The 7,633-nt window shown below is 32.8% G+C and overlaps 1 long non-coding RNA gene across 1 annotated transcript; it reads right to left on the bottom strand.

The window, feature by feature from the left end:
- Positions 1–267: 267 nt before the first annotated feature.
- On the bottom strand, positions 268–1,930 carry LOC132599520 (uncharacterized). The gene is made up of 3 exons (XR_009566854.1): positions 1,613–1,930; positions 1,041–1,091; positions 268–402 (listed from the first exon to the last, which is right to left on the bottom strand). It is a non-coding gene; the product is annotated as an uncharacterized LOC132599520 (long non-coding RNA).
- Between the last annotated feature and the right edge of the window lie 5,703 nt (positions 1,931–7,633).

The following is a 7,633-nucleotide window of genomic DNA, read 5'->3' as shown; positions in this document are numbered from 1 at the left end:
TTAGAGCCAAGCGAACCCGCTGGTTCTCATTATACTCATAATCTTACTGGACTCTTAGTCATGAAATGATATGCATAATGAAAGTTTTTCAAAACATTCTTTTCGTATTTCTTAAATCAAGTAAAAGCTGTAATAATATGAATCCGTAAAGTAATGCATAATGATATGTCGACTTACATAGCCGCTTACAAGACTGACATACTGTATACACGAATCTGTCTGCAAAAGTCTCTAATGTAGAACATGATATCAAAATATAATCAACATACCCATAATGCATCTAACTCAAATCATAAAGAAATACTCTGACTCGGCCATACTCCGAATGAAATGGAGTTTGATAGCCTGAGAATACCCTACAGTCAGTCTCCTGTATAATCTTTCCTGCAAAATAATCTGGGGCTGCGTGGCATGAACACAACGCCCCCAGGCAAAGGGACGTCAGTACGAATAATGTACCGAGTATGTAAGGCAGCAGTAATCATAAGGAATGAATCATAAATCATAATGAAAGTATGAGAAACAACCTGTACGGTTAATAGCCCTGAAGGCAGAGAACAATAATGTAATTAGCCCCGAAGGCAAAGACTAGTAATGTACATATATATCGTACCGGGCCCTTTAGTAAGGCACTCGGTGAAATGTAAATATATACCCTACCCGGCCCTTTAGTAAGGGACTCGGTGAAATGTAAATATATACCCTACCCGGCCCTTTACTTTAGTAAGAGACTCGGTGAAATAAAATAGTGTATACATATATATAGAAGCAAATGAATGCAAGTGAGACTCATAAGATTATTTCTGAAACTCTTTGAATAACCTGGAAGCACCCTCGAATGTCACTATGGATTATAACAAAATAGGACTTCAGGAATCAAGACACGTATCAGGACATAATGGAATAGCTTTTGGAAATCAAGAACATTAGCCATTCTAGTATTTCTAAGAATAGGAGCTTCTTTGGAGTTTATACGTTCGTCGTCCGTTTGTTTCATATAGACCATGCCAAAAGAAGAAAAGGGAATAGCCTTAACATACCTTGTCCGCTTCTTAAGCTAATCCAAACTTAAGTCTCAAGCTTCCCAAGATCTACAACAACATCAGTAGATACCAAACATTAGCTATAGGTACTTAGGAATCCAACCCTAAGCTAGCAAGTCATTTATAAAAATTCGGACATCATTTCCTTTATAAATTCAACAAACCCCGAGAATTCAACTCGGCCAAATCATCAACAACAATACTAACAACCATATTAACAACATCAACAATTAATCCCATCGATCCAGCCCCTCAACAATATAAAATAGTGTCAATAATTCAAACAATAATGCGACGAGCGATAAGCTCGGCTTGTCAATTAAACAATAGTTTTAAACCCCATCTTCATTCCAAAATTTCTCAACAATATTATCAATAACAACAACACCTCCAGGTTATTCAATTAATTTCCAGTCATATAATTTCATAAGCACAACCTCCCAAAACAGTCCACTGAACTGCAACACCAATTTATCTGATTTCCGACATAATTTTCGTATTTCTTTCATCTAGCAATGTAGATACGACTTGGATAAATCAAATACATCTAGGAGAGAGGATTTCTTAACTTATATGCAAAGAAGTACTCTTCTTCCACCTTACTTCACTTTCAAGAAAGCCCGGATTCAACAACACGATAAAACGGAACAACAAGATCGAAGCGGTGGACAAAACCCAAATATTATTCTTGAGAAGAATTTTACGTTTCCTGTTTAAGATATAACACCATGTTGCTGCCTCTTGCTAATAATTCTCATGGTAAAAACTGATTGTTGTACATATATAAAACCTTGTTAACGTTTCTGATCTGTGCAATAGTTTTGGATTCGTTCCCAAAGTAATTTTGCAACGATATAACACTAAAGACCTCTATTACCGTGATAGCCTCTTTCCATGTGTCACTATGCCAATTAAAATGCTTATGACTCATTCATTAATCTATATATAATATAAAGCTAGGCATAGACAATCCTATGTGGCACCTCTCTATGGCCTCCATTAACATTTATCTTTTTTCTCCTTTTTTTTGAGATTTTTTCTATTTTCTCTCATTTATGTGCTATGTTAAAAAAGCTCAAAAATTACTCTTTTAACTCTCTTAGTTATATTAAACATGCAATATTAAAGCTCATCTCTGTACCTCTCTTAATTATGGTGAAAAACTTAAAAGTCCCTAACCAACTAGAAAGGCACTGTGCAATAGCGGCATTGAATTCTGTTGCCCACGTTGTAAATGGAAATGAATAATTTTCTTTGTGGTTTCCCCCAAAAAGCTTGTAAAGATTCAAATTTACAAAGTTGATTTTTTCCCCTGAAAATTTAAAGAGTTGAACTTTTGAAAATTTGATCTCCACGATCCATCAATCCCATACAGATTAATACTTAACTGCCCTTAACTCACCCATAAATGGGGTACTTTAAAATTTCAGTTTTTTTTTAACCTTTTGGTTACCTATAATTATTACCTACTTTCAAGACCTCCATTATCAATTATCAATATAATTACGTACTTATGGCAAATATATATAGACCCAATTTCTCTTCAAATTTTTTCTCATCCACCATGTGATAAGTAACATATTAATCCTACTTCCAGATCAACCGTGTTTGTCATTCTTCTGATGCAAGGTGATTAGTTCATTTGAATTCTTTGTTTATCTGTTCATTTGAATTCTTGAAATATTTATATAATATTATATGGTTACTTTTGCTAAATGTTTGTGTTTTTTTGCAAATTAAAAATAGGTGACCAATGAGGTTATATATGGATGTAATTTTACTCTATTTTGTTTAGTAAGTTGTTGATATATTATTTTGGGATTAATAGGATTTTCTATTTATGTTACTTTATTCTTCTTCCAATTTTGATCTCTCACGTGTATGAACTTTCATGAATCGAAAGCAGTTTTTTCTAGGTCCTAGAGTTTTTTTTGGTGTCATATGTTTTCTATTTCTTTTTTAAATGATTTATCTTCTTTCTTATTCCTCTATCCTGTATTTCTATAGATAGTATAACCATGTTTTTGTTGCTTAGTCGATACATGCTAAGGTTTGAAAATATATCAACAATTATAAGTGAAGATATTATTTTAGAATAAGTTTAACCAAGTAATTTTACATATTTCCGTTAAAAATGAATTAGTAAATGATAAATTTTCCAATTGTCCAAAGAAGGATTGTCAATGTAATAAAGCTTGAAAATTCAGGTTAGATTTTATGAATTTTCAATATAGCTTCAATAATTTTTAGACCGGAAAAATAGTAGCCTTAGAATGAAGTGACCACTATAAAAAATGTAATGTTCGAGTGAGAGAGAAGAAAAGGTAGATATTCTTTTTTAGAATGAATGAACAAGGAAGCAAGAAAAGAAGAAGAGAAAAACTGAAAACATTAAAGAAAAAGTTAACCAAAGAGATTTCATTTGTGTGTTTTACCCCTTTCATTATTATTTATGTATTAGATGTTGTTGTTGATGTTTTTTCCAAGAATTTTGAAGGAAAAAAAAATGAAGCACTAAAATGTAGCTCTTGAAAGGTAGAGAAGAAGAATTAAATAGATACTAATATATTAAATAAACAAAGAACACTTATGTGTAAATTGTATAGATTATTATTTAAAATTTAGCATTTGTGGATAATTAAAAATCCGTAATTGATAAACAATCAAACAAAAAGAAAAATAAACGACAATAATAAAATAGCTTAGACTGAAAATCTAATTTATTTGAGTTTGAAGACTAAAGAAGAGTTAAATATTTTTAATATTCCGGCATTAAAAAATTATTTCAAAAATTGAATAAGATTTTTATGTTCGCGCGAAGCGCGAACCAATTCGCTAGTATATTGTATGAGACTAAATGTCATCCTCAAGTCCAGCTACTGCCACGTGGATAATGTTTGACACTTATCCTTTTCCCTTATTTTTTTTATTGAATTCTTTATCTACACTACAATCTGACATTTAATCAATTACACACATAATTAATTTTTTGATGTCAATTTACTTAAATATTGATCACTTCATATACTCATCATTATAAATCATGTGTCATAGCACTAGTCCATACCCCTTATGGCACACACAAAATATTATTTTCAATCACCGTCGTCACACTTGTTAAGGCCTAAATTATTTTTGGACTTCATTCCTCATATACACCAAGTTCTTGATTTTCATGCTTCAATATGACTAAATTCTCCAGGCTTGGGTAAATTTGCTCATGTTGGACGGTTCAATTTCCCGGTCCAAAATACAGAATATTATAACTTGGACCGTATTTCATTCAAATAAATTTCAAACCTCGACGAAACTTATTTTCTTCAATTTGTTTAACTTCTAATATTTACAACGCATATATACCATCACTCTAACCACCTATAAGCCTGGGGGATAACCTCGTTTCCGTTACTAATGTCATTTAGCTAACATGCTTTCCAAGCCATGAAAACACGGAATGTAACAATCTATTATCTCTCTACCCGGCTCCTCGTCTAGCAGCCACGAACCAGAGAGCTATAAAACACGACATTTTACATAACATTTAGAACAAACTCCTTTTAGGAGAAAATAAAACAGTATTACAATTGTTACAATATTCAATGCCTCTTGTGGTGCGGTCTTTCCATAAATCCTGCTAGCGCGGAATGTTTTGTGAACTGGGATGCCCTTTAACTTTTTTAAAATATTTTATTTGATAGCACACAACATTTTACATACAATTCAGAACACTATCCTTTCTGAGAAAATGATACAGTATTACAATTGTTACAATCTTCTAGAGATTGAATTTATTCCAAACCCAAAACACACACACTAGCCAGGTGGCTTCAAGAGCGAGAGCTGAATATTTAATAGAGAAAAAACTCAAATATGCCATCAAACTATTAATGAGTGGCCAGGGGCGGACACACTCTATGCCCAGGGGTGTCACCCTTCGTCGAAAACTTTTTGTAAATATATGAATATATGCAATCTAAAAAACTGGAACATAAGACAAATAATATAAATGACACTGCTTCATCAAACGAGCTTCGTTGGCTCGCTGGTTTGGCGCCTTGCTATTGCACTAAACCTCTCGAGTTCGAGCCTGAGCAAGCACATTGCGCCTTCACTTTTTTGTAAGTGGCCCTTCGTCTGTACTAAAAAAGTTAATGTTGCTAGCGAGATTCGAACTTCCAATTTCTTGTCAAGTTAGTACAAAGTAAACTAGACTGACCAGATTCAATTTTATGAAAGTTGTAGGGATTAAATTACTTGTCTGACGAGACACAATAATAAAGTTTAAAGTTAAACCTTGACGTTGAATCTAATCTTCAGAATAGTATTTTTATTAACATAATGTTGTTTTATAATTATTCACTTGTTTTTTTTAAATTGTCGACACTGCTTATAAAAAATTCTGCGTACGCTACTCACAGAGTCATTTCGGATAATTGGACGGTATATTAGAATTAAAATCAGCGAATAAAGCCGCAATAGTGTGACCGGTAATGATATCATTCCTGCAATACCTGCAAGGGTCAGTACCACATTCATTCGAAAAGTTTTACTATGTGTGAGATATGCCATGTCATATTTGTGTGAGGGTGTCTATTAATTGACAAGTGCACAGTGGGTCCTACATTTTTACCCTTTTCACTAGTGATTTTTCATTTTCTCTTCACATGCCAGGCTACCACTTTGGAAAATTTATTGTGCTTTTTTTTTTTAGTATATATTCAATTCAAAGTTGCTACATTCTACATCCGAGAAATTCAAAATTTTAAGTGTCATCAAAGTAGACCCTGAATAGGGCTGTGCAAAAATTGATTTAACCGATAAAATTGAAGGAAAAAAATATTATTGATTTACCGATATAGAGTTATTGAGTTAATGATTTTTATACGATTTTGTAAATTTTTTTACTGGACTACCAGTTCGATTTTGATTTTTACATTTTTATTAACGGATAACCGGTAACCTAATAAGAACATAAGGTCTTATTAAAATTATATTTTTAAGTATATCCCAGTGATATATCTTTGTGAAGATGCGGGAGGCCAAACCAGTTATGCTTGATAACTTTGTTGGTCCAGTTTATCGGTTAACCGATTTTTGCACAGCTCTAGATTCAGGGTCTACTTGTGTAAAGCACCAACAACTCCATGCTGTGTGGTTTTTAATTAAAAAAAAAAAAAAAACTTTTCGAAGTATCCTAAATTTCATCTTTAGTTATCAGTTTTTTTAATTTAAAACTTTTTTTAAGGCCAAATATTTTCTTTTAAGGTAGTTCGGAGTTTAACTGAATTATTAAGAAGAAATTGAAAAATTGGATAATGAAACGGAAGTATATCTTAAAGAATTTTGATCTGTGTATAATAGAATTGATTTTAAAATTAATGAAAAACAGAAAATGAGAAGAGAGGAAAAGGGTTTAAAAATTAATGAAAAACAGAAAATGAGAAAAAAAAGGAAAAGAGGAGAGAGAAATTGAAGAGGACGAAAAAGAAGGAGGATGAGAGGGGATAAAGTGGTGGGCCCCACATTATAATTCAATTAAATAGTCCCTCACACACCATGTCATACATATGCCTCTCCTATGGTAAAATTTTTCCATTCAGATTCATAAATGCACCTTTGAAAGCAATTAGCTGGAATGACACTAGCAGGTAGTAAACGGAGTAGGTAGGGGTGTCAAATTTAGCCAAAAAGTGATTGTCCGCCCAATTCGCTTAAAATTTTATGGGTTGGGCTTAAGAAAATTTTACGGGTTGGGCTTAAGAAAATTTTACATTGGATTGATTTTAGCTCAACCCAATATAGCCCATTTTAAATTGATCTCCAACTTAGCCCAACACTAGCCCAGTTCTAGCCCGTTTTTAAGATTTACTTAAATTTGAGTTTATTGCTTGAGTTTACTCTATTTTTTTATGTATACACTGTTCTTGTGACATGTATCTTATAAGTTTTTAGTGTGTTTGATATGAAGGGAAATATTTTTCGCGAAAAATGTTTTGTCGAAAATATTTACCACGGAAAATGTTTTCCTCAAAAATATATTCGAAAAATCCGTAAAAATATTTTTCGTGAAAAATGTATTTCTAGAAAATATTTTCCACGAAAATATTTTTCTAGAAAATATACCCTTCAAAAAAATTGGGTCAAGTTGGGCGGGTCACGACCCAACCCATTTTAGCCCATTTCAGCCCAAGTAACTTTTGGGTCAATGTTAGCCCAACCCATTTATCACCTCAACCCATTTGGGTTGGGCCAATTTCAGCCCAACCCGCCCATTTGATACCCCTAGGAGTAGGTTTCGTTCCATAGCTCGTAATTCATGACAAATTGTCTCGAATGGCCATTATCTGAGTTTTTGGAGACCAAGTACTCAAATGAGCTGAAAATCAAATCAACTAGCATTAGAATGGCAAATAGTATAAACAGGCAAATTCGGTAGCTAAACAGTACAGTTTGGGATTTAGCGGCAAATCATCAAAAGATCATTTTGTTAGCTATGAGCGATTTAGTGACAGATTAACAACGAAGTTCACAGTTAATTCTAGTTTTTTTTTTACTAGTGTGCAAAAAGTGAGTGATTTAATTTGCAGAAT

The sequence above is a fragment of the Lycium barbarum genome, chromosome 6 (assembly GCF_019175385.1).
Source record: "Lycium barbarum isolate Lr01 chromosome 6, ASM1917538v2, whole genome shotgun sequence".
NCBI lineage: Eukaryota > Viridiplantae > Streptophyta > Magnoliopsida > Solanales > Solanaceae > Lycium > Lycium barbarum.
The sequence above is the reverse complement of the archived record's forward strand: the minus strand, read 5'-3'. Positions and strand labels throughout refer to the sequence as shown.